Source organism: Phalangium opilio, unplaced genomic scaffold (assembly GCF_054372755.1).
Source record: "Phalangium opilio isolate 3A_F unplaced genomic scaffold, DU_Popi_V2 ptg000106l_1, whole genome shotgun sequence".
Classification (NCBI taxonomy): Eukaryota; Metazoa; Arthropoda; class Arachnida; order Opiliones; family Phalangiidae; genus Phalangium; species Phalangium opilio.
The window spans coordinates 2,570,227-2,591,153 of NW_028324208.1; the positions used below are offsets into that span (position 1 = coordinate 2,570,227).

The 20,927-nt window shown below is 43.7% G+C and overlaps 57 non-coding genes across 57 annotated transcripts; all 57 read right to left on the reverse strand.

Moving 5' to 3' along the window:
• Positions 1 to 545: 545 nt before the first annotated feature.
• Positions 546 to 617, reverse strand: TRNAK-CUU (transfer RNA lysine (anticodon CUU)). The gene has a single exon. It is a non-coding gene; the product is annotated as a tRNA-Lys (tRNA).
• Positions 618 to 997: 380 nt separating this feature from the next.
• TRNAE-CUC (transfer RNA glutamic acid (anticodon CUC)) lies at positions 998 to 1,069 on the reverse strand. Its single transcript has one exon. It is a non-coding gene; the product is annotated as a tRNA-Glu (tRNA).
• Positions 1,070 to 1,397: 328 nt separating this feature from the next.
• Positions 1,398 to 1,469, reverse strand: TRNAE-UUC (transfer RNA glutamic acid (anticodon UUC)). Its single transcript has one exon. It is a non-coding gene; the product is annotated as a tRNA-Glu (tRNA).
• A 929-nt stretch (positions 1,470 to 2,398) lies between these two features.
• On the reverse strand, positions 2,399 to 2,470 carry TRNAE-UUC (transfer RNA glutamic acid (anticodon UUC)). Its single transcript has one exon. It is a non-coding gene; the product is annotated as a tRNA-Glu (tRNA).
• Positions 2,471 to 2,699: 229 nt separating this feature from the next.
• TRNAE-CUC (transfer RNA glutamic acid (anticodon CUC)) lies at positions 2,700 to 2,771 on the reverse strand. The gene has a single exon. It is a non-coding gene; the product is annotated as a tRNA-Glu (tRNA).
• Positions 2,772 to 3,151: 380 nt separating this feature from the next.
• On the reverse strand, positions 3,152 to 3,223 carry TRNAE-CUC (transfer RNA glutamic acid (anticodon CUC)). The gene has a single exon. It is a non-coding gene; the product is annotated as a tRNA-Glu (tRNA).
• Positions 3,224 to 3,602: 379 nt separating this feature from the next.
• TRNAE-CUC (transfer RNA glutamic acid (anticodon CUC)) lies at positions 3,603 to 3,674 on the reverse strand. The gene has a single exon. It is a non-coding gene; the product is annotated as a tRNA-Glu (tRNA).
• Positions 3,675 to 4,054: 380 nt separating this feature from the next.
• Positions 4,055 to 4,126, reverse strand: TRNAE-CUC (transfer RNA glutamic acid (anticodon CUC)). Its single transcript has one exon. It is a non-coding gene; the product is annotated as a tRNA-Glu (tRNA).
• A 504-nt stretch (positions 4,127 to 4,630) lies between these two features.
• On the reverse strand, positions 4,631 to 4,702 carry TRNAE-CUC (transfer RNA glutamic acid (anticodon CUC)). The gene has a single exon. It is a non-coding gene; the product is annotated as a tRNA-Glu (tRNA).
• A 529-nt stretch (positions 4,703 to 5,231) lies between these two features.
• TRNAE-CUC (transfer RNA glutamic acid (anticodon CUC)) lies at positions 5,232 to 5,303 on the reverse strand. Its single transcript has one exon. It is a non-coding gene; the product is annotated as a tRNA-Glu (tRNA).
• A 204-nt stretch (positions 5,304 to 5,507) lies between these two features.
• Positions 5,508 to 5,579, reverse strand: TRNAE-UUC (transfer RNA glutamic acid (anticodon UUC)). The gene has a single exon. It is a non-coding gene; the product is annotated as a tRNA-Glu (tRNA).
• A 204-nt stretch (positions 5,580 to 5,783) lies between these two features.
• TRNAE-UUC (transfer RNA glutamic acid (anticodon UUC)) lies at positions 5,784 to 5,855 on the reverse strand. The gene has a single exon. It is a non-coding gene; the product is annotated as a tRNA-Glu (tRNA).
• Positions 5,856 to 6,084: 229 nt separating this feature from the next.
• TRNAE-CUC (transfer RNA glutamic acid (anticodon CUC)) lies at positions 6,085 to 6,156 on the reverse strand. Its single transcript has one exon. It is a non-coding gene; the product is annotated as a tRNA-Glu (tRNA).
• Positions 6,157 to 6,836: 680 nt separating this feature from the next.
• Positions 6,837 to 6,908, reverse strand: TRNAE-CUC (transfer RNA glutamic acid (anticodon CUC)). Its single transcript has one exon. It is a non-coding gene; the product is annotated as a tRNA-Glu (tRNA).
• Positions 6,909 to 7,112: 204 nt separating this feature from the next.
• On the reverse strand, positions 7,113 to 7,184 carry TRNAE-UUC (transfer RNA glutamic acid (anticodon UUC)). Its single transcript has one exon. It is a non-coding gene; the product is annotated as a tRNA-Glu (tRNA).
• A 229-nt stretch (positions 7,185 to 7,413) lies between these two features.
• On the reverse strand, positions 7,414 to 7,485 carry TRNAE-CUC (transfer RNA glutamic acid (anticodon CUC)). Its single transcript has one exon. It is a non-coding gene; the product is annotated as a tRNA-Glu (tRNA).
• A 1,105-nt stretch (positions 7,486 to 8,590) lies between these two features.
• On the reverse strand, positions 8,591 to 8,662 carry TRNAE-UUC (transfer RNA glutamic acid (anticodon UUC)). Its single transcript has one exon. It is a non-coding gene; the product is annotated as a tRNA-Glu (tRNA).
• Positions 8,663 to 8,741: 79 nt separating this feature from the next.
• On the reverse strand, positions 8,742 to 8,813 carry TRNAE-CUC (transfer RNA glutamic acid (anticodon CUC)). The gene has a single exon. It is a non-coding gene; the product is annotated as a tRNA-Glu (tRNA).
• A 79-nt stretch (positions 8,814 to 8,892) lies between these two features.
• TRNAE-CUC (transfer RNA glutamic acid (anticodon CUC)) lies at positions 8,893 to 8,964 on the reverse strand. The gene has a single exon. It is a non-coding gene; the product is annotated as a tRNA-Glu (tRNA).
• Positions 8,965 to 9,043: 79 nt separating this feature from the next.
• On the reverse strand, positions 9,044 to 9,115 carry TRNAE-UUC (transfer RNA glutamic acid (anticodon UUC)). The gene has a single exon. It is a non-coding gene; the product is annotated as a tRNA-Glu (tRNA).
• A 79-nt stretch (positions 9,116 to 9,194) lies between these two features.
• On the reverse strand, positions 9,195 to 9,266 carry TRNAE-CUC (transfer RNA glutamic acid (anticodon CUC)). The gene has a single exon. It is a non-coding gene; the product is annotated as a tRNA-Glu (tRNA).
• A 329-nt stretch (positions 9,267 to 9,595) lies between these two features.
• On the reverse strand, positions 9,596 to 9,667 carry TRNAD-GUC (transfer RNA aspartic acid (anticodon GUC)). Its single transcript has one exon. It is a non-coding gene; the product is annotated as a tRNA-Asp (tRNA).
• Positions 9,668 to 10,197: 530 nt separating this feature from the next.
• On the reverse strand, positions 10,198 to 10,269 carry TRNAE-CUC (transfer RNA glutamic acid (anticodon CUC)). The gene has a single exon. It is a non-coding gene; the product is annotated as a tRNA-Glu (tRNA).
• Positions 10,270 to 10,348: 79 nt separating this feature from the next.
• On the reverse strand, positions 10,349 to 10,420 carry TRNAE-CUC (transfer RNA glutamic acid (anticodon CUC)). The gene has a single exon. It is a non-coding gene; the product is annotated as a tRNA-Glu (tRNA).
• A 204-nt stretch (positions 10,421 to 10,624) lies between these two features.
• Positions 10,625 to 10,696, reverse strand: TRNAE-UUC (transfer RNA glutamic acid (anticodon UUC)). Its single transcript has one exon. It is a non-coding gene; the product is annotated as a tRNA-Glu (tRNA).
• A 229-nt stretch (positions 10,697 to 10,925) lies between these two features.
• On the reverse strand, positions 10,926 to 10,997 carry TRNAE-CUC (transfer RNA glutamic acid (anticodon CUC)). Its single transcript has one exon. It is a non-coding gene; the product is annotated as a tRNA-Glu (tRNA).
• A 1,105-nt stretch (positions 10,998 to 12,102) lies between these two features.
• On the reverse strand, positions 12,103 to 12,174 carry TRNAE-UUC (transfer RNA glutamic acid (anticodon UUC)). The gene has a single exon. It is a non-coding gene; the product is annotated as a tRNA-Glu (tRNA).
• Positions 12,175 to 12,253: 79 nt separating this feature from the next.
• TRNAE-CUC (transfer RNA glutamic acid (anticodon CUC)) lies at positions 12,254 to 12,325 on the reverse strand. The gene has a single exon. It is a non-coding gene; the product is annotated as a tRNA-Glu (tRNA).
• A 79-nt stretch (positions 12,326 to 12,404) lies between these two features.
• TRNAE-CUC (transfer RNA glutamic acid (anticodon CUC)) lies at positions 12,405 to 12,476 on the reverse strand. Its single transcript has one exon. It is a non-coding gene; the product is annotated as a tRNA-Glu (tRNA).
• Positions 12,477 to 12,555: 79 nt separating this feature from the next.
• TRNAE-UUC (transfer RNA glutamic acid (anticodon UUC)) lies at positions 12,556 to 12,627 on the reverse strand. Its single transcript has one exon. It is a non-coding gene; the product is annotated as a tRNA-Glu (tRNA).
• A 79-nt stretch (positions 12,628 to 12,706) lies between these two features.
• TRNAE-CUC (transfer RNA glutamic acid (anticodon CUC)) lies at positions 12,707 to 12,778 on the reverse strand. The gene has a single exon. It is a non-coding gene; the product is annotated as a tRNA-Glu (tRNA).
• Positions 12,779 to 13,107: 329 nt separating this feature from the next.
• TRNAD-GUC (transfer RNA aspartic acid (anticodon GUC)) lies at positions 13,108 to 13,179 on the reverse strand. The gene has a single exon. It is a non-coding gene; the product is annotated as a tRNA-Asp (tRNA).
• A 530-nt stretch (positions 13,180 to 13,709) lies between these two features.
• TRNAE-UUC (transfer RNA glutamic acid (anticodon UUC)) lies at positions 13,710 to 13,781 on the reverse strand. Its single transcript has one exon. It is a non-coding gene; the product is annotated as a tRNA-Glu (tRNA).
• A 79-nt stretch (positions 13,782 to 13,860) lies between these two features.
• Positions 13,861 to 13,932, reverse strand: TRNAE-CUC (transfer RNA glutamic acid (anticodon CUC)). Its single transcript has one exon. It is a non-coding gene; the product is annotated as a tRNA-Glu (tRNA).
• Positions 13,933 to 14,011: 79 nt separating this feature from the next.
• On the reverse strand, positions 14,012 to 14,083 carry TRNAE-CUC (transfer RNA glutamic acid (anticodon CUC)). Its single transcript has one exon. It is a non-coding gene; the product is annotated as a tRNA-Glu (tRNA).
• A 79-nt stretch (positions 14,084 to 14,162) lies between these two features.
• TRNAE-CUC (transfer RNA glutamic acid (anticodon CUC)) lies at positions 14,163 to 14,234 on the reverse strand. The gene has a single exon. It is a non-coding gene; the product is annotated as a tRNA-Glu (tRNA).
• Positions 14,235 to 14,563: 329 nt separating this feature from the next.
• TRNAD-GUC (transfer RNA aspartic acid (anticodon GUC)) lies at positions 14,564 to 14,635 on the reverse strand. The gene has a single exon. It is a non-coding gene; the product is annotated as a tRNA-Asp (tRNA).
• Positions 14,636 to 14,864: 229 nt separating this feature from the next.
• Positions 14,865 to 14,936, reverse strand: TRNAE-CUC (transfer RNA glutamic acid (anticodon CUC)). The gene has a single exon. It is a non-coding gene; the product is annotated as a tRNA-Glu (tRNA).
• Positions 14,937 to 15,165: 229 nt separating this feature from the next.
• On the reverse strand, positions 15,166 to 15,237 carry TRNAE-UUC (transfer RNA glutamic acid (anticodon UUC)). The gene has a single exon. It is a non-coding gene; the product is annotated as a tRNA-Glu (tRNA).
• A 79-nt stretch (positions 15,238 to 15,316) lies between these two features.
• TRNAE-CUC (transfer RNA glutamic acid (anticodon CUC)) lies at positions 15,317 to 15,388 on the reverse strand. The gene has a single exon. It is a non-coding gene; the product is annotated as a tRNA-Glu (tRNA).
• A 79-nt stretch (positions 15,389 to 15,467) lies between these two features.
• TRNAE-CUC (transfer RNA glutamic acid (anticodon CUC)) lies at positions 15,468 to 15,539 on the reverse strand. The gene has a single exon. It is a non-coding gene; the product is annotated as a tRNA-Glu (tRNA).
• A 229-nt stretch (positions 15,540 to 15,768) lies between these two features.
• TRNAE-CUC (transfer RNA glutamic acid (anticodon CUC)) lies at positions 15,769 to 15,840 on the reverse strand. The gene has a single exon. It is a non-coding gene; the product is annotated as a tRNA-Glu (tRNA).
• Positions 15,841 to 16,195: 355 nt separating this feature from the next.
• TRNAE-CUC (transfer RNA glutamic acid (anticodon CUC)) lies at positions 16,196 to 16,267 on the reverse strand. The gene has a single exon. It is a non-coding gene; the product is annotated as a tRNA-Glu (tRNA).
• A 79-nt stretch (positions 16,268 to 16,346) lies between these two features.
• Positions 16,347 to 16,418, reverse strand: TRNAE-UUC (transfer RNA glutamic acid (anticodon UUC)). The gene has a single exon. It is a non-coding gene; the product is annotated as a tRNA-Glu (tRNA).
• A 79-nt stretch (positions 16,419 to 16,497) lies between these two features.
• On the reverse strand, positions 16,498 to 16,569 carry TRNAE-CUC (transfer RNA glutamic acid (anticodon CUC)). The gene has a single exon. It is a non-coding gene; the product is annotated as a tRNA-Glu (tRNA).
• A 329-nt stretch (positions 16,570 to 16,898) lies between these two features.
• Positions 16,899 to 16,970, reverse strand: TRNAD-GUC (transfer RNA aspartic acid (anticodon GUC)). The gene has a single exon. It is a non-coding gene; the product is annotated as a tRNA-Asp (tRNA).
• Positions 16,971 to 17,199: 229 nt separating this feature from the next.
• On the reverse strand, positions 17,200 to 17,271 carry TRNAE-CUC (transfer RNA glutamic acid (anticodon CUC)). The gene has a single exon. It is a non-coding gene; the product is annotated as a tRNA-Glu (tRNA).
• Positions 17,272 to 17,500: 229 nt separating this feature from the next.
• On the reverse strand, positions 17,501 to 17,572 carry TRNAE-UUC (transfer RNA glutamic acid (anticodon UUC)). The gene has a single exon. It is a non-coding gene; the product is annotated as a tRNA-Glu (tRNA).
• Positions 17,573 to 17,651: 79 nt separating this feature from the next.
• Positions 17,652 to 17,723, reverse strand: TRNAE-CUC (transfer RNA glutamic acid (anticodon CUC)). Its single transcript has one exon. It is a non-coding gene; the product is annotated as a tRNA-Glu (tRNA).
• A 79-nt stretch (positions 17,724 to 17,802) lies between these two features.
• On the reverse strand, positions 17,803 to 17,874 carry TRNAE-CUC (transfer RNA glutamic acid (anticodon CUC)). Its single transcript has one exon. It is a non-coding gene; the product is annotated as a tRNA-Glu (tRNA).
• Positions 17,875 to 18,103: 229 nt separating this feature from the next.
• TRNAE-CUC (transfer RNA glutamic acid (anticodon CUC)) lies at positions 18,104 to 18,175 on the reverse strand. The gene has a single exon. It is a non-coding gene; the product is annotated as a tRNA-Glu (tRNA).
• Positions 18,176 to 18,530: 355 nt separating this feature from the next.
• Positions 18,531 to 18,602, reverse strand: TRNAE-CUC (transfer RNA glutamic acid (anticodon CUC)). The gene has a single exon. It is a non-coding gene; the product is annotated as a tRNA-Glu (tRNA).
• An 830-nt stretch (positions 18,603 to 19,432) lies between these two features.
• Positions 19,433 to 19,503, reverse strand: TRNAE-CUC (transfer RNA glutamic acid (anticodon CUC)). The gene has a single exon. It is a non-coding gene; the product is annotated as a tRNA-Glu (tRNA).
• Positions 19,504 to 19,582: 79 nt separating this feature from the next.
• TRNAE-CUC (transfer RNA glutamic acid (anticodon CUC)) lies at positions 19,583 to 19,654 on the reverse strand. Its single transcript has one exon. It is a non-coding gene; the product is annotated as a tRNA-Glu (tRNA).
• A 204-nt stretch (positions 19,655 to 19,858) lies between these two features.
• TRNAE-UUC (transfer RNA glutamic acid (anticodon UUC)) lies at positions 19,859 to 19,930 on the reverse strand. Its single transcript has one exon. It is a non-coding gene; the product is annotated as a tRNA-Glu (tRNA).
• A 79-nt stretch (positions 19,931 to 20,009) lies between these two features.
• Positions 20,010 to 20,081, reverse strand: TRNAE-CUC (transfer RNA glutamic acid (anticodon CUC)). Its single transcript has one exon. It is a non-coding gene; the product is annotated as a tRNA-Glu (tRNA).
• Positions 20,082 to 20,585: 504 nt separating this feature from the next.
• TRNAD-GUC (transfer RNA aspartic acid (anticodon GUC)) lies at positions 20,586 to 20,657 on the reverse strand. The gene has a single exon. It is a non-coding gene; the product is annotated as a tRNA-Asp (tRNA).
• Between the last annotated feature and the right edge of the window lie 270 nt (positions 20,658 to 20,927).

The window sequence follows — 20,927 nt, forward strand, 5'->3', positions numbered from 1 at the left end:
TAGCCCATATCGGACTTGGTTAAACATGTCTTAATTCTATTCATAAACCTACATCCTTAAGTCTATTCTTGAAAAGCAGTACAAAAGCACTCGCTCCGATACCGGGAATCAAACCCAGGCCTTCTGGGTGAGAGCCAGATATCCTAGCCACAAGACCATATCGGACTTGCTTAGTCAAGTCTTAATTCTATTCATAAACCAATATCCTTAAGTCTATTCTTGAAAAGCGGTACAAAAGCACTCGCTCCGATACCAAGAATCGAACCCGGGCCTTCTGGGTGAGAGCCAAATATCCTAGCCACTAGACCATATCTGACTGGCCGGAACAACCCAAAATTTTATTCCTATAAATGTGTCTTTAAGTTTATTCATCAAAAGCGGTACAAAAGCACTCACTCCGATACCGGGAATCGAACCCGCACTTCTGCGTGACAGCCAGATATCCTAGCCACTAGCCCATATCGGACTTGCTTAATCAAGTCTTAATTCTATTCATAAACCTATATCCTTAAGTCTATTCTTGAAAAGCAGTACAAAAGCACTCGCTCCGATACCGGGAATCAAACCCGGGCCTTCTGGGTAAGAGCCAGATATCCTAGCCACTAGACCATATCGGACTTGGTTAAACAAGTCTTAATTCTATTCATAAACCTACATCCTTAAGTCTATTCTTGAAAAGCGGTACAAAAGCACTCGCTCCGATACCGGGAATCGTACTCTCGCCTTCTGGGTGAGAGCCAGATATCCTAGCCACTAGACTATATCGGACTGGTTGAAACAACCCTAAATATTATTCCTATAAATGTGTCTTTAAGTTTATTCTTCAAAAGCGGTACAAAAGCACTCACTCCGATACCGGGAATCGAACCCGCCCTTCTGGGTGAGAGCCAGATATCCTAGTCACTAGCCCATATCGGACTTGCTTAATCAAGTCTTAATTCTATTCATAAACAAATATCCTTAAATCTATTCTTGAAAAGCGGTACAAAAGCACTCGCTGCGATACCGGGAATCGAACCCGGGCCTTCTGGGTGAGAGCCAGATATCCTAGCCACTAGACCATATCGGACTTGCTTAAACAAGTCTTAATTCTATTCATAAGCCTATATCCTTAAGTCTATTCTTGAAAAGTGGTACAAAACCACGTGCTCCGATACCGGGAATCGAACCCGGGCCTTCCGGGTGAAAGTCAGGTATCCTAGCGAGTAGACCATATCGTACTTGCTCAACCGAGTCTTAACTCTATTCTTAAAAGCGGTACAAAACCACGTGCTTCGATACCGGGAACCGAACCCGGGCCTTCTGGGTGAAAGTCAGGTATCCTAGCGACTAGACCATATCGTACTTGCTCAACCTAGTCTTAATTCTATTCTTGAAAAGCGGTACAAAAGCACTCGCTCCGATACCGGGAATCGAACCCGGGCCTTCTGGGTGAAAGCCAGATATCCTAGCCACTAGACCATATCGGACTTGCTTAACCAAGTCTTAATTCTATTCATAAACCTATATCCTTAAGTCTATTTTTGAAATGCTTTACAAAACACTCGCTGCGATACCGGGAATCGAAGCCGGGCCTTCTGGGTACAAAGCAGTCATCCTAGCCACTAGACCATATCGGACTTCCTCAACCAAGTCTTAATTCTATTTATAAACCTATATCCTTAAGTCTATTCTTGAAAACCGGAACAAAAGCACTCGCTCCGATACCGGGAATCGAACCCGAGCCTTCTGGATGAGAGCCAGATATCCTAGCCACAAGACCATATCTGACTGGTCGTAACAACCCAAAATATTATTCCTATAAATGTGTCTTTAAGTTTATTCATCAAAAGCGGTACAAAAGCACTCACTCCGATACCGGGAACCGAACCCGCCCTTCTGCGTAACAGCCAGATATCCTAGCCACTAGACCATATCGGACTTGCTTAACCAAGTCTTAATTCTATTCACAAACCTATATCATTAAGTCTATTTTTGAAATGCTTTACAAAACACTCGCTGCGATACCGGGAATCGAAGCCGGGCCTTCTGGGTACAAAGCAGTTATCCTAGCCACTAGACCATATCGGACTTCCTCAACCAAGTCTTAATTCTATTCATAAACCTATATCCTTAATTCTATTCTTGAAAAGTGGTACAAAACCACGTGCTCCGATACCGGGAATCGAACCCGGGCCTTCCGGGTGAAAGTCAGGTATCCTAGCGAGTAGACCATATCGTACTTGCTCAACCGAGCCTTAACTCTATTCTTAAAAGCGGTACAAAACCACGTGCTTCGATACCGGGAATCGAACCCGGGCCTTCTGGGTGAAAGTCAGGTATCCTAGCGACTAGACCATATCGTACTTGCTCAACCTAGTCTTAATTCTATTCTTGAAAAGCGGTACAAAAGCACTCGCTCCGATACCGGGAATCGAACCCGGGCCTTCTGGGTGAAAGCCAGATATCCTAGCCACTAGACCATATCTGACTTGCTTAACCAAGTCTTAATTCTATTCACAAACCTATATCCTTAAGTCTATTTTTGAAATGCTTTACAAAACACTCGCTGCGATACCGGGAATCGAAGCCGGGCCTTCTGGGTACAAAGCAGTTATCCTAGCCACTAGACCATATCGGACTTCCTCAACCAAGTCTTAATTCTATTCATAAACCTATATCCTTAAGTCTATTCTTGAAAAGCGGTACAAAAGCACTCGCTCCGATACCGGGAATCGAACCCGGGCCTTCTGGGTGAGAGCCAGATATCCTAACCATTAGACCATATCGGACTTGCTAAATCAAGTCTTAATTCTATTCATAAATCAATTACCTTAAGTCTATTCTTGTAAAGCGGTACAAAAGCACTCGCTCCGATACCGGGAATCGAACCCGGGCCTTCTGGGTGAAAGCCAGCTATCCTAGCCACTAGACAATATCGGACTTGCTTAACCAAGTCTTAATTCTATTCATAAACCTATATCCTTAAGTCTATTTTTGAAATGCTTTACAAAACACTCGCTGCGATACCGGGAATCGAAGCCGGGCCTTCTGGGTACAAAGCAGTCATCCTAGCCACTAGACCATATCGGACTTCCTCAACCAAGTCTTAATTCTATTCATAAACCTATATCCTTAAGTCTATTCTTGAAAACCGGAACAAAAGCACTCGCTCCGATACCGGGAATCGAACCCGAGCCTTCTGGATGAGAGCCAGATATCCTAGCCACTAGACCATATCTGACTGGTCGTAACAACCCAAAATATTATTCCTATAAATGTGTCTTTAAGTTTATTCATCAAAAGCGGTACAAAAGCACTCACTCCGATACCGGGAATCGAACCCGCCCTTGTGGGTGAGAGCCAGATATCCTAGCCACTAGACCATATCGGACTTGCTTAATAAAGTCTTAATTCTATTCATAAACCAATATCCCTAAGTCTATTCTTGAAAAGCGGTACAAAAGCACTCGCTCCGATATCGGGAATCGAACCAGGCCTTCTGGGTGAGAGCCAGATATCCTAGCCACTAGACCATATCGGACTTGCTTAAACAAGTCTTAATTCTATTCATAAACCTATATCCTTAAGTCTATTCTTGAAAAGCGGTACAAAAGCACTCGCTCCGATACCGGGAATCGAACCCGGGCCTTCTGGGTGAGAGCCAGATATCCTAACCATTAGACCATATCGGACTTGCTAAATCAAGTCTTAATTCTATTCATAAATCAATTACCTTAAGTCTATTCTTGTAAAGCGGTACAAAAGCACTCGCTCCGATACCGGGAATCGAACCCGGGCCTTCTGGGTGAAAGCCAGCTATCCTAGCCACTAGACAATATCGGACTTGCTTAACCAAGTCTTAATTCTATTCATAAACCTATATCCTTAAGTCTATTTTTGAAATGCTTTACAAAACACTCGCTGCGATACCGGGAATCGAAGCCGGGCCTTCTGGGTACAAAGCAGTCATCCTAGCCACTAGACCATATCGGACTTCCTCAACCAAGTCTTAATTCTATTCATAAACCTATATCCTTAAGTCTATTCTTGAAAACCGGAACAAAAGCACTCGCTCCGATACCGGGAATCGAACCCGAGCCTTCTGGATGAGAGCCAGATATCCTAGCCACTAGACCATATCTGACTGGTCGTAACAACCCAAAATATTATTCCTATAAATGTGTCTTTAAGTTTATTCATCAAAAGCGGTACAAAAGCACTCACTCCGATACCGGGAATCGAACCCGCCCTTGTGGGTGAGAGCCAGATATCCTAGCCACTAGACCATATCGGACTTGCTTAATAAAGTCTTAATTCTATTCATAAACCAATATCCCTAAGTCTATTCTTGAAAAGCGGTACAAAAGCACTCGCTCCGATATCGGGAATCGAACCAGGCCTTCTGGGTGAGAGCCAGATATCCTAGCCACTAGACCATATCGGACTTGCTTAAACAAGTCTTAATTCTATTCATAAACCTATATCCTTAAGTCTATTCTTGAAAAGTGGTACAAAACCACGTGCTCCGATACCGGGAATCGAACCCGGGCCTTCTGGGTGAAAGTCAGGTATCTTAGCGAGTAGACCATATCGTACTTGCTCAACCAAGTCTTAATTCTATTCTTGAAAAGCGATACAAAAGCACTCGCTCCGATACCGGGAATCGAACCCGGGCCTTCTGGGTGAGAGCCAGATATCCTAGCCACTAGACCATATCGGACTTGCTTAACCAAGTCTTAATTCTATTCATAAACCTATATCCTTAAGTCTATTTTTGAAATGCTTTACAAAACACTCGCTGCGATACCGGGAATCGAAGCCGGGCCTACTGGGTACAAAGCAGTTATCCTAGCCACTAGACCATATCGGACTTCCTCAACCAAGTCTTAATTTTATTCATAAACCTATATCCTTAAGTCTATTCTTGAAAACCGGTACAAAAGCACTCGCTCCGATACCGGGAATCGTACTCTCGCCTTCTGGGTGAGAGCCAGATATCCTAGCCACTAGACTATATCGGACTGGTTGAAACAACCTAAATATTATTCCTATAAATGTGTCTTTAAGTTTATTCTTCAAAAGCGGTACAAAAGCACTCACTCCGATACCGGGAATCGAACCCGCCCTTCTGGGTGAGAGCCAGATATCCTTGCCACTAGACCATATCGGACTTGCTTAATAAAGTCTTAATTCTATTCATAAACCAATATCCTTAAGTCTATTCTTGAAAAGCGGTACAAAAGCACTCGCTCCGATACCGGGAATCGAACCCGGGCCTTCTGGGTGAGAGCCAGATATCCTAGCCACTAGACCATATCGGACTTGGTCAAACATGTCTTAATTCTATTCATAAACCTATATCCTTAAGTCTATTCTTGAAAAGCGGTACAAAACCACGTGCTCCGATACCGGGAATCGAACCCGGGCCTTCTGGGTGAAAGTCACGTATCTTAGCGACTAGACCATATTGTACTTGCTCAACCTAGTCTTAATTCTATTCTTAAAAAACGGTACAAAAGCACTCGCTCCGATACCGGGAATCGAACCCGGGCCTTCTGGGTGAAAGCCAGATATCCTAGCCACTAGACCATATCGGACTTGCTTAACCAAGTCTTAATTCTATTCATAAACCTATATCCTTAAGTCTATTTTTGAAAAGCGGTACAAAAGCACTCGCTCCGATACCGGGAATCGAACCCGGGCCTTCTGGGTGAAAGTCAGGTATCCTAGCGACTAGACCATATTGTACTTGCTCAACCTAGTCTTAATTCTATTCTTAAAAAACGGTACAAAAGCACTCGCTCCGATACCGGGAATCGAACCCGGGCCTTCTGGGTGAAAGCCAGATATCCTAGCCACTAGACCATATCGGACTTGCTTAACCAAGTTTTAATTCTATTCATAAACCTATATCCTTAAGTCTATTTTTGAAATGCTTTACAAAACACTCGCTGCGATACCGGGAATCGAAGCCGGGCCTTCTGGGTACAAAGCAGTCATCCTAGCCACTAGACCATATCGGACTTCCTCAACCAAGTCTTAATTCTATTCATAAACCTATATCCTTAAGTCTATTCTTGAAAACCGGAAAAAAGGCACTCGCTCCGATACCGGGAATCGAACCCGAGCCTTCTGGATGAGAGCCAGATATCCTAGCCACTAGACCATATCTGACTGGTCGTAACAACCCAAAATATTATTCCTATAAATGTGTCTTTAAGTTTACTCATCAAAAGCGGTACAAAAGCACTCACTCCGATACCGGGAATCGAACCCGCCCTTCTGCGTAACAGCCAGATATCCTAGCCACTAGACCATATCGGACTTGCTTAACCAAGTCTTAATTCTATTCACAAACCTATATCATTAAGTCTATTTTTGAAATGCTTTACAAAACACTCGCTGCGATACCGGGAATCGAAGCCGGGCCTTCTGGGTACAAAGCAGTTATCCTAGCCACTAGACCATATCGGACTTCCTCAACCAAGTCTTAATTCTATTCATAAACCTATATCCTTAAGTCTATTCTTGAAAACCGGTACAAAAGCACTCGCTCCGATACCGGGAATCGTACTCTCGCCTTCTGGGTGAGAGCCAGATATCCTAGCCACTAGACTATATCGGACTGGTTGAAACAACCCTAAATATTATTCCTATAAATGTGTCTTTAAGTTTATTCTTCAAAAGCGGTACAAAAGCACTCCTTCCGATACCGGGAATCGAACCCGCCCTTCTGGGTGAGAGCCAGATATCCTAGCCACTAGCCCATATCGGACTTGCTTCATCAAGTCTTAATTCTATTCATAAACCAATATCCTTAAGTCTATTCTTGAAAAGCGGTACAAAAGCACTCGCTCCGATACCGGGAATCGAACCCGGGCCTTCTGGGTGAGAGCCAGATATCCTAGCCACTAGACCATATCGGACTTGCTAAATCAAGTCTTAATTCTATTCATAAATCAATTACCTTAAGTCTATTCTTGAAAAGCGGTACAAAAGCACTCGCTCCGATACCGGGAATCGAACCCGGGCCTTCTGGGTGAAAGTTAGGTATCCTAGCGACTAGACCATATTGTACTTGCTCAACCTAGTCTTAATTCTATTCTTAAAAAACGGTACAAAAGCACTCGCTCCGATACCGGGAATCGAACCCGGGCCTTCTGGGTGAAAGCCAGATATCCTAGCCACTAGACCATATCGGACTTGCTTAACCAAGTCTTAATTCTATTCATAAACCTATATCCTTAAGTCTATTTTTGAAATGCTTTACAAAACACTCGCTGCGATACCGGGAATCGAAGCCGGGCCTTCTGGGTACAAAGCAGTTATCCTAGCCACTAGACCATATCGGACTTCCTCAACCAAGTCTTAATTTTATTCATAAACCTATATCCTTAAGTCTATTCTTGAAAACCGGAACAAAAGCACTCGCTCCGATACCGGGAATCGAACCCGAGCCTTCTGGATGAGAGCCAGATATCCTAGCCACTAGACCATATCTGACTGGTCGTAACAACCCAAAATATTATTCCTATAAATGTGTCTTTAAGTTTATTCATCAAAAGCGGTACAAAAGCACTCACTCCGATACCGGGAATCGAACCCGCCCTTCTGGGTGAGACCCAGATATCCTAGCCACTAGACCATATCGGACTTGCTTAATAAAGTCTTAATTCTATTCATAAACCAATATCCCTAAGTCTACTCTTGAAAAGCGGTACAAAAGCACTCGCTCCGATATCGGGAATCGAACCAGGCCTTCTGGGTGAGAGCCAGATATCCTACCCACTAGATCATATCGGACTTGCTTAAACAAGTCTTAATTCTATTCATAAACCTATATCCTTAAGTCTATTCTTGAAAAGTGGTACAAAACCACGTGCTCCGATACCGGGAGTCGAACCCGGGCCTACTGGGTGAAAGTCAGGTATCTTAGCGAGTAGACCATATCGTACTTGCTCAACCAAGTCTTAATTCTATTCTTGAAAAGCGATACAAAAGCACTCGCTCCGATACCGAAATCGAACCCGGGCCTTCTGAGTGACAGCCAGATATCCTAGCCACTAGACCATATCGGACTTGCTTAACCAAGTCTTAATTCTATTCATAAACCTATATCCTTAAGTCTATTTTTGAAATGCTTTACAAAACACTCGCTGCGATACCGGGAATCGAAGCCGGGCCTTCTGGGTACAAAGCAGTTATCCTAGCCCCTAGATCATATCGGACTTCCTCAACCAAGTCTTAATTCTATTCATAAAACTATATACTTAAGTCTATTCTTGAAAACCGGTACAAAAGCACTCGCTCCGATACCGGGAATCGTACTCTCGCCTTCTGGGTGAGAGCCAGATATCCTAGCCACTAGACTATATCGGACTGGTTGAAACAACCCTAAATATTATTCCTATAAATGTGTCTTTAAGTTTATTCTTCAAAAGCGGTACAAAAGCACTCACTCCGATACCGGGAATCGAACCCGCCCTTCTGGGTGAGAGCCAGATATCCTAGCCACTAGACCATATCGGACTTGCTTAATAAAGTCTTAATTCTATAAATAAACCAATATCCTTAAGTCTATTCTTGAAAAGCGGTACAAAAGCACTCGCTCCGATACCGGGAATCGAACCCAGGCCTTCTGGGTGAAAGCCAGATATCCTAGCCACTAGACCATATCGGACTTCCTCAATCAAGTCTTAATTCTATTCATAAACCTATATCCTTAAGTATATTCTTGAAAAGCGGTACAAAAGCACTCGCTCCGATACCGGGAATCGAACCCGGGCCTTCTGGGTGAGAGCCAGATATCCTAGCCACTTGACCATATCGGACTTGCTTAGTCAAGTCTTAATTCTATTCATAAACCAATATTCTTAAGTCTATTCTTGAAAAGCGGTACAAAAGCACTCGCTCCGATACCGGGAATCGAACCCGGGGCTTCTGGGTGAGAGCCAGATATCCTAGCCACTAGACCATATCGGACTTGCTTAATAAAGTCTTAATTCTATTCATAAACCAATATCCTTAAGTCTATTCTTGAAAAGCGGTACAAAAGCACTCGCTCCGATACCGGGAATCGAACCCAGGCCTTCTGGGTGAAAGCCAGATATCCTAGCCACTAGACCATATCGGACTTCCTCAATTAAGTCTTAATTCTATTCATAAACCTATATCCTTAAGTCTATTCTTGAAAAGCGGTACAAAAGCACTCGCTCCGATACCGGGAATCGAACCCGGGCCTTCTGGGTGAGAGCCAGATATCCTAGCCACTAGACCATATCGGACTTGGTCAAACATGTCTTAATTCTATTCATAAACCTATATCCTTAAGTCTATTCTTGAAAAGCGGTACAAAACCACGTGCTCCGATACCGGGAATCGAACCCGGGCCTTCTGGGTGAAAGTCACGTATCTTAGCGACTAGACCATATTGTACTTGCTCAACCTAGTCTTAATTCTATTCTTAAAAAACGGTACAAAAGCACTCGCTCCGATACCGGGAATCGAACCCGGGCCTTCTGGGTGAAAGTCAGGTATCTTAGCGAGTAGACCATATCGTACTTGCTCAACCAAGTCTTAATTCTATTCTTGAAAAGCGATACAAAAGCACTCGCTCCGATACCGGGAATCGAACCCGGGCCTTCTGAGTGACAGCCAGATATCCTAGCCACTAGACCATATCGGACTTGCTTAACCAAGTCTTAATTCTATTCATAAACCTATATCCTTAAGTCTATTTTTGAAATGCTTTACAAAACACTCGCTGCGATACCGGGAATCGAAGCCGGGCCTTCTGGGTACAAAGCAGTTATCCTAGCCCCTAGACCATATCGGACTTCCTCAACCAAGTCTTAATTCTATTCATAAAACTATATACTTAAGTCTATTCTTGAAAACCGGTACAAAAGCACTCGCTCCGATACCGGGAATCGTACTCTCGCCTTCTGGGTGAGAGCCAGATATCCTAGCCACTAGACTATATCGGACTGGTTGAAACAACCCTAAATATTATTCCTATAAATGTGTCTTTAAGTTTATTCTTCAAAAGCGGTACAAAAGCACTCACTCCGATACCGGGAATCGAACCCGCCCTTCTGGGTGAGAGCCAGATATCCTAGCCACTAGACCATATCGGACTTGCTTCATCAAGTCTTAATTCTATTCATAAACCAATATCCTTAAGTCTATTCTTGAAAAGCGGTACAAAAGCACTCGATCCGATACCGGGAATCGAACACGGGCCTTCTGGGTGAGAGCCAGATATCCTAGCCACTAGACCATATCGGACTTGCTAAATCAAGTCTTAATTCTATTCATAAACCAATATCCTTAAGTCTATTCTTGAAAAGCGGTACAAAAGCACTCGCTCCGATACCGGGAATCGAACCCGGGCCTTCTGGGTGAGAGCCAGATATCCTAGCCACTAGACCATATCGGACTTGCTAAATCAAGTCTTAATTCTATTCATAAATCAATTACCTTAAGTCTATTCTTGAAAAGCGGTACAAAAGCACTCGCTCCGATACCGGGAATCGAACCCGGGCCTTCTGGGTGAAAGTTAGGTATCCTAGCGACTAGACCATATTGTACTTGCTCAACCTAGTCTTAATTCTATTCTTAAAAAACGGTACAAAAGCACTCGCTCCGATACCGGGAATCGAACCCGGGCCTTCTGGGTGAAAGCCAGATATCCTAGCCACTAGACCATATCGGACTTGCTTAACCAAGTCTTAATTCTATTCATAAACCTATATCCTTAAGTCTATTTTTGAAATGCTTTACAAAACACTCGCTGCGATACCGGGAATCGAAGCCGGGCCTTCTGGGTACAAAGCAGTTATCCTAGCCACTAGACCATATCGGACTTCCTCAACCAAGTCTTAATTTTATTCATAAACCTATATCCTTAAGTCTATTCTTGAAAACCGGAACAAAAGCACTCGCTCCGATACCGGGAATCGAACCCGAGCCTTCTGGATGAGAGCCAGATATCCTAGCCACTAGACCATATCTGACTGGTCGTAACAACCCAAAATATTATTCCTATAAATGTGTCTTTAAGTTTATTCATCAAAAGCGGTACAAAAGCACTCACTCCGATACCGGGAATCGAACCCGCCCTTCTGGGTGAGACCCAGATATCCTAGCCACTAGACCATATCGGACTTGCTTAATAAAGTCTTAATTCTATTCATAAACCAATATCCCTAAGTCTACTCTTGAAAAGCGGTACAAAAGCACTCGCTCCGATATCGGGAATCGAACCAGGCCTTCTGGGTGAGAGCCAGATATCCTACCCACTAGATCATATCGGACTTGCTTAAACAAGTCTTAATTCTATTCATAAACCTATATCCTTAAGTCTATTCTTGAAAAGTGGTACAAAACCACGTGCTCCGATACCGGGAATCGAACCCGGGCCTACTGGGTGAAAGTCAGGTATCTTAGCGAGTAGACCATATCGTACTTGCTCAACCAAGTCTTAATTCTATTCTTGAAAAGCGATACAAAAGCACTCGCTCCGATACCGAAATCGAACCCGGGCCTTCTGAGTGACAGCCAGATATCCTAGCCACTAGACCATATCGGACTTGCTTAACCAAGTCTTAATTCTATTCATAAACCTATATCCTTAAGTCTATTTTTGAAATGCTTTACAAAACACTCGCTGCGATACCGGGAATCGAAGCCGGGCCTTCTGGGTACAAAGCAGTTATCCTAGCCCCTAGATCATATCGGACTTCCTCAACCAAGTCTTAATTCTATTCATAAAACTATATACTTAAGTCTATTCTTGAAAACCGGTACAAAAGCACTCGCTCCGATACCGGGAATCGTACTCTCGCCTTCTGGGTGAGAGCCAGATATCCTAGCCACTAGACTATATCGGACTGGTTGAAACAACCCTAAATATTATTCCTATAAATGTGTCTTTAAGTTTATTCTTCAAAAGCGGTACAAAAGCACTCACTCCGATACCGGGAATCGAACCCGCCCTTCTGGGTGAGAGCCAGATATCCTAGCCACTAGACCATATCGGACTTGCTTAATAAAGTCTTAATTCTATAAATAAACCAATATCCTTAAGTCTATTCTTGAAAAGCGGTACAAAAGCACTCGCTCCGATACCGGGAATCGAACCCAGGCCTTCTGGGTGAAAGCCAGATATCCTAGCCACTAGACCATATCGGACTTCCTCAATCAAGTCTTAATTCTATTCATAAACCTATATCCTTAAGTATATTCTTGAAAAGCGGTACAAAAGCACTCGCTCCGATACCGGGAATCGAACCCGGGCCTTCTGGGTGAGAGCCAGATATCCTAGCCACTTGACCATATCGGACTTGCTTAGTCAAGTCTTAATTCTATTCATAAACCAATATTCTTAAGTCTATTCTTGAAAAGCGGTACAAAAGCACTCGCTCCGATACCGGGAATCGAACCCGGGGCTTCTGGGTGAGAGCCAGATATCCTAGCCACTAGACCATATCGGACTTGCTTAATAAAGTCTTAATTCTATTCATAAACCAATATCCTTAAGTCTATTCTTGAAAAGCGGTACAAAAGCACTCGCTCCGATACCGGGAATCGAACCCAGGCCTTCTGGGTGAAAGCCAGATATCCTAGCCACTAGACCATATCGGACTTCCTCAATTAAGTCTTAATTCTATTCATAAACCTATATCCTTAAGTCTATTCTTGAAAAGCGGTACAAAAGCACTCGCTCCGATACCGGGAATCGAACCCGGGCCTTCTGGGTGAGAGCCAGATATCCTAGCCACTAGACCATATCGGACTTGGTCAAACATGTCTTAATTCTATTCATAAACCTATATCCTTAAGTCTATTCTTGAAAAGCGGTACAAAACCACGTACTCCGATACCGGGAATCGAACCCGGGCCTTCTGGGTGAAAGTCACGTATCTTAGCGACTAGACCATATTGTACTTGCTCAACCTAGTCTTAATTCTATTCTTAAAAAACGGTACAAAAGCACTCGCTCCGATACCGGGAATCGAACCCGGGCCTTCTGGGTGAAAGTCAGGTATCTTAGCGAGTAGACCATATCGTACTTGCTCAACCAAGTCTTAATTCTATTCTTGAAAAGCGATACAAAAGCACTCGCTCCGATACCGGGAATCGAACCCGGGCCTTCTGAGTGACAGCCAGATATCCTAGCCACTAGACCATATCGGACTTGCTTAACCAAGTCTTAATTCTATTCATAAACCTATATCCTTAAGTCTATTTTTGAAATGCTTTACAAAACACTCGCTGCGATACCGGGAATCGAAGCCGGGCCTTCTGGGTACAAAGCAGTTATCCTAGCCCCTAGACCATATCGGACTTCCTCAACCAAGTCTTAATTCTATTCATAAAACTATATACTTAAGTCTATTCTTGAAAACCGGTACAAAAGCACTCGCTCCGATACCGGGAATCGTACTCTCGCCTTCTGGGTGAGAGCCAGATATCCTAGCCACTAGACTATATCGGACTGGTTGAAACAACCCTAAATATTATTCCTATAAATGTGTCTTTAAGTTTATTCTTCAAAAGCGGTACAAAAGCACTCACTCCGATACCGGGAATCGAACCCGCCCTTCTGGGTGAGAGCCAGATATCCTAGCCACTAGACCATATCGGACTTGCTTAATAAAGTCTTAATTCTATAAATAAACCAATATCCTTAAGTCTATTCTTGAAAAGCGGTACAAAAGCACTCGCTCCGATACCGGGAATCGAACCCAGGCCTTCTGGGTGAAAGCCAGATATCCTAGCCACTAGACCATATCGGACTTCCTCAATCAAGTCTTAATTCTATTCATAAACCTATATCCTTAAGTATATTCTTGAAAAGCGGTACAAAAGCACTCGCTCCGATACCGGGAATCGAACCCGGGCCTTCTGGGTGAGAGCCAGATATCCTAGCCACTTGACCATATCGGACTTGCTTAGTCAAGTCTTAATTCTATTCATAAACCAATATTCTTAAGTCTATTCTTGAAAAGCGGTACAAAAGCACTCGCTCCGATACCGGGAATCGAACCCGGGGCTTCTGGGTGAGAGCCAGATATCCTAGCCACTAGACCATATCGGACTTGCTTAATAAAGTCTTAATACTATTCATAAACCAATATCCTTAAGTCTATTCTTGAAAAGCGGTACAAAAGCACTCGCTCCGATACCGGGAATCGAACCCGGGCCTTCTGGGTGAGAGCCAGATATCCTAGCCACTAGACCATATCGGACTTGGTCAAACATGTCTTAATTCTATTCATAAACCTATATCCTTAAGTCTATTCTTGAAAAGCGGTACAAAACCACGTGCTCCGATACCGGGAATCGAACCCGGGCCTTCTGGGTGAAAGTCACGTATCTTAGCGACTAGACCATATTGTACTTGCTCAACCTAGTCTTAATTCTATTCTTAAAAAACGGTACAAAAGCACTCGCTCCGATACCGGGAATCGAACCCGGGCCTTCTGGGTGAAAGTCAGGTATCTTAGCGAGTAGACCATATCGTACTTGCTCAACCAAGTCTTAATTCTATTCTTGAAAAGCGATACAAAAGCACTCGCTCCGATACCGGGAATCGAACCCGGGCCTTCTGAGTGACAGCCAGATATCCTAGCCACTAGACCATATCGGACTTGCTTAACCAAGTCTTAATTCTATTCATAAACCTATATCCTTAAGTCTATTTTTGAAATGCTTTACAAAACACTCGCTGCGATACCGGGAATCGAAGCCGGGCCTTCTGGGTACAAAGCAGTTATCCTAACCACTAGACCATATCGGACTTCCTCAACCAAGTCTTAATTCTATTCATAAACCTATATCCTTAAGTCTATTCTTGAAAACCGGAACAAAAGCACTCGCTCAGATACCGGGAATCGAACCCGAGCCTTCTGGATGAGAGCCAGATATCCTAGCCACTAGACCATATCTGACTGGTCGTAACAACCCAAAATATTATTCCTATAAATGTGTCTTTAAGTTTATTCATCAAAAGCGGTACAAAAGCACTCACTCCGATACCGGGAATCGAACCCGCCCTTCTGCGTGACAGCCAGATATCCTAGCCACTAGACCATATCGGACTTGCTTAATCAAGTCTTAATTCTATTCATAAACCAATATCCTTAAGTCTATTCTTGAAAAGCGGTACAAAAGCACTCGCTCCGATACCGGGAATCGAACCCAGGCCTTCTGGGTGAAAGCCAGATATCCTAGCCACTAGACCATATCGGACTTCCTCAATTAAGTCTTAATTCTATTCATAAACCTATATCCTTAATTCTATTCTTGAAAAGCGGTACAAAAGCACTCGCTCCGATACCGGGAATCGAACCCGGGCCTTCTGGGTGAGAGCCAGATATCCTACCCACTTGACCATATCGGACTTGCTTAGTCAAGTCTTAATTCTATTCATAAACCAATATCCTTAAGTCTATTCTTGAAAAGCGGTACAAAACCACTCGCTCCGATACCGGGAATCGAACCCGGGCCTTCTGGGTGAGAGCCAGATATCCTAGCCACTAAACCATATCTGACTGGCCGGAACAACCCAAAATATTATTCCTATAAATGTGTTTTTAAGTTTATTCATCAAAAGCGGTACAAAAGCACTCACTCCGATATCGGGAATCGAACCCGCCCTTCTGCGTGACAGCCAGATATCCAAGCCACTAGCCCATATCGGACTTGCTTAATCAAGTCTTAATTCTATTCATAAACCCATATCCTTAAGTCTATTCTTGAAAAGCGGTACAAAAGCACTCGCTCCGATACCGGGAATCGAACCCGGGCCTTCTGGGTGAGAGCCAGATATCTTAGCCACTAGACCATATCGGACTTGGTTAAACAAGTCTTAATTCTATTCATAAACCTATATCCTTAAGTCTATTCTTGAAAAGCGGTACAAAACCACGTGCTCCGATACCGGGAATCGAACCCGGGCCTTCTGCGTGAAAGTCAGGTATCCTAGCGACCAGACCATATTGTACTTGCTCAACTTAGTCTTAATTCTATTCTTGAAAAGCGGTACAAAAGCACTCGCTCCGATACCGGGAATCGAACCCGGGCCTTCTGGGTGAAAGCCAGATATCCTAGCCACTAGAGCTTATCGGACTTGCTTACCCACGTCTTAATTCTATTCATAAACCAATATCCTTAAGTCTATTCTTGAAAAGCGGTACAAAACCACTCGCTCCGATACCGGGAATCGAACCCGGGCCTTCTGGGTGAGAGCCAGATATCCTAGCCACTAAACCATATCTGACTGGTCGGAACAACCCAAAATATTATTCCTATAAATGTGTCTTTAAGTTTATTCATCAAAAGCGGTACAAAAGCACTCGCTCCGATACCGGGAATCGAACCCAGGCCTTCTGGGTGAAAGCCAGATATCCTAGCCACTAGACCATATCGGACTTCCTCAATTAAGTCTTAATTCTATTCATAAACCTATATCCTTAAGTCTATTCTTGAAAAGCGGTACAAAAGCACTCGCTCCGATACCGGGAATCGAACCCGGGCCTTCTGGGTGAGAGCCAGATATCCTAGCCACTAGACCATATCGGACTTGGTCAAACATGTCTTAATTCTATTCATAAACCTATATCCTTAAGTCTATTCTTGAAAAGCGGTACAAAACCACGTGCTCCGATACCGGGAATCGAACCCGGGCCTTCTGGGTGAAAGTCACGTATCTTAGCGACTAGACCATATTGTACTTGCTCAACCTAGTCTTAATTCTATTCTTAAAAAACGGTACAAAAGCACTCGCTCCGATACCGGGAATCGAACCCGGGCCTTCTGGGTGAAAGTCAGGTATCTTAGCGAGTAGACCATATCGTACTTGCTCAACCAAGTCTTAATTCTATTCTTGAAAAGCGATACAAAAGCACTCGCTCCGATACCGGGAATCGAACCCGGGCCTTCTGAGTGACAGCCAGATATCCTAGCCACTAGACCATATCGGACTTGCTTAACCAAGTCTTAATTCTATTCATAAACCTATATCCTTAAGTCTATTTTTGAAATGCTTTACAAAACACTCGCTGCGATACCGGGAATCGAAGCCGGGCCTTCTGGGTACAAAGCAGTTATCCTAACCACTAGACCATATCGGACTTCCTCAACCAAGTCTTAATTCTATTCATAAACCTATATCCTTAAGTCTATTCTTGAAAACCGGAACAAAAGCACTCGCTCAGATACCGGGAATCGAACCCGAGCCTTCTGGATGAGAGCCAGATATCCTAGCCACTAGACCATATCTGACTGGTCGTAACAACCCAAAATATTATTCCTATAAATGTGTCTTTAAGTTTATTCATCAAAAGCGGTACAAAAGCACTCACTCCGATACCGGGAATCGAACCCGCCCTTCTGCGTGACAGCCAGATATCCTAGCCACTAGACCATATCGGACTTGCTTAATGAAGTCTTAATTCTATTCATAAACCAATATCCTTAAGTCTATTCTTGAAAAGCGGTACAAAAGCACTCGCTCCGATACCGGGAATCGAACCCAGGCCTTCTGGGTGAAAGCCAGATATCCTAGCCACTAGACCATATCGGACTTCCTCAATTAAGTCTTAATTCTATTCATAAACCTATATCCTTAAGTCTATTCTTGAAAAGCGGTACAAAAGCACTCGCTCCGATACCGGGAATCGAACCCGGGCCTTCTGGGTGAGAGCCAGATATCCTACCCACTTGACCATATCGGACTTGCTTAGTCAAGTCTTAATTCTATTCATAAACCAATATCCTTAAGTCTATTCTTGAAAAGCGGTACAAAACCACTCGCTCCGATACCGGGAATCGAACCCGGGCCTTCTGGGTGAGAGCCAGATATCCTAGCCACTAAACCATATCTGACTGGCCGGAACAACCCAAAATATTATTCCTATAAATGTGTTTTTAAGTTTATTCATCAAAAGCGGTACAAAAGCACTCACTCCGATATCGGGAATCGAACCCGCCCTTCTGCGTGACAGCCAGATATCCAAGCCACTAGCCCATATCGGACTTGCTTAATCAAGTCTTAATTCTATTCATAAACCCATATCCTTAAGTCTATTCTTGAAAAGCGGTACAAAAGCACTCGCTCCGATACCGGGAATCGAACCCGGGCCTTCTGGGTGAGAGCCAGATATCTTAGCCACTAGACCATATCGGACTTGGTTAAACAAGTCTTAATTCTATTCATAAACCTATATCCTTAAGTCTATTCTTGAAAAGCGGTACAAAACCACGTGCTCCGATACCGGGAATCGAACCCGGGCCTTCTGCGTGAAAGTCAGGTATCCTAGCGACCAGACCATATTGTACTTGCTCAACTTAGTCTTAATTCTATTCTTGAAAAGCGGTACAAAAGCACTCGCTCCGATACCGGGAATCGAACCCGGGCCTTCTGGGTGAAAGCCAGATATCCTAGCCACTAGAGCTTATCGGACTTGCTTACCCACGTCTTAATTCTATTCATAAACCAATATCCTTAAGTCTATTCTTGAAAAGCGGTACAAAACCACTCGCTCCGATACCGGGAATCGAACCCGGGCCTTCTGGGTGAGAGCCAGATATCCTAGCCACTAAACCATATCTGACTGGTCGGAACAACCCAAAATATTATTCCTATAAATGTGTCTTTAAGTTTATTCATCAAAAGCGGTACAAAAGCAGTCACTCCGATACCGGGAATCGAACCCGCCCTTCTGCGTGACAGCCAGATATCCTAGCCACTAGACCATATCGGACTTGCTTAACCAAGTCTTAATTCTATTCACAAACCTATATCATTAAGTCTATTTTTGAAATGCTTTACAAAACACTCGCTGCGATACCGGGAATCGAAGCCGGGCCTTCTGGGTACAAAGCAGTTATCCTAGCCACTAGACCATATCGGACTTCCTCAACCAAGTCTTAATTCTATTCATAAACCTATATCCTTAAGTCTATTCTTGAAAACCGGAAAAAAGGCACTCACTCCGATACCGGGAATCGAACCCGCCCTTCTGCGTAACAGCCAGATATCCTAGCCACTAGACCATATCGGACTTGCTTAACCAAGTCTTAATTCTATTCACAAACCTATATCATTAAGTCTATTTTTGAAATGCTTTACAAAACACTCGCTGCGATACCGGGAATCGAAGCCGGGCCTTCTGGGTACAAAGCAGTTATCCTAGCCACTAGACCATATCGGACTTCCTCAACCAAGTCTTAATTCTATTCATAAACCTATATCCTTAAGTCTATTCTTGAAAACCGGTACAAAAGCACTCGCTCCGATACCGGGAATCGTACTCTCGCCTTCTGGGTGAGAGCCAGATATCCTAGCCACTAGACTATATCGGACTGGTTGAAACAACCCTAAATATTATTCCTATAAATGTGTCTTTAAGTTTATTCTTCAAAAGCGGTACAAAAGCACTCCTTCCGATACCGGGAATCGAACCCGCCCTTCTGGGTGAGAGCCAGATATCCTAGCCACTAGACCATATCGGACTTGCTAAATCAAGTCTTAATTCTATTCATAAACCAATATCCTTAAGTCTATTCTTGAAAAGCGGTACAAAAGCACTCGCTCCGATACCGGGAATCGAACCCGGGCCTTCTGGGTGAGAGCCAGATATCCTAGCCACTAGACCATATCGGACTTGCTAAATCAAGTCTTAATTCTATTCATAAATCAATTACCTTAAGTCTATTCTTGAAAAGCGGTACAAAAGCACTCGCTCCGATACCGGGAATCGAACCCGGGCCTTCTGGGTGAAAGTCAGGTATCCTAGCGACTAGACCATATTGTACTTGCTCAACCTAGTCTTAATTCTATTCTTAAAAAACGGTACAAAAGCACTCGCTCCGATACCGGGAATCGAACCCGGGCCTTCTGGGTGAAAGCCAGATATCCTAGCCACTAGACCATATCGGACTTCCTCAACCAAGTCTTAATTCTATTCATAAACCTATATCCTTAAGTCTATTCTTGAAAACCGGAACAAAAGCACTCGCTCCGATACCGGGAATCGAACCCGAGCCTTCTGGATGAGAGCCAGATATCCTAGCCACTAGACCATATCTGACTGGTCGTAACAACCCAAAATATTATTCCTATAAATGTGTCTTTAAGTTTATTCATCAAAAGCGGTACAAAAGCACTCACTCCGATACCGGGAATCGAACCCGCCCTTCTGGGTGAGACCCAGATATCCTAGCCACTAGACCATATCGGACTTGCTTAATAAAGTCTTAATTCTATTCATAAACCAATATCCCTAAGTCTACTCTTGAAAAGCGGTACAAAAGCACTCGCTCCGATATCGGGAATCGAACCAGGCCTTCTGGGTGAGAGCCGGATATCCTACCCACTAGACCATATCGGACTTGCTTAAACAAGTCTTAATTCTATTCATAAACCTATATCCTTAAGTCTATTCTTGAAAAGTGGTACAAAACCACGTGCTCCGATACCGGGAATCGAACCCGGGCCTACTGGGTGAAAGTCAGGTATCTTAGCGAGTAGACCATATCGTACTTGCTCAACCAAGTCTTAATTCTATTCTTGAAAAGCGATACAAAAGCACTCGCTCCGATACCGGGAATCGAACCCGGGTTTTCTGAGTGACAGCCAGATATCCTAGCCACTAGACCATATCGGACTTGCTTAACCAAGTCTTAATTCTATTCATAAACCTATATCCTTAAGTCTATTTTTGAAATGCTTTACAAAACACTCGCTGCGATACCGGGAATCGAAGCCGGGCCTTCTGGGTACAAAGCAGTTATCCTAGCCCCTAGACCATATCGGACTTCCTCAACCAAGTCTTAATTCTATTCATAAAACTATATACTTAAGTCTATTCTTGAAAACCGGTACAAAAGCACTCGCTCCGATACCGGGAATCGTACTCTCGCCTTCTGGGTGAGAG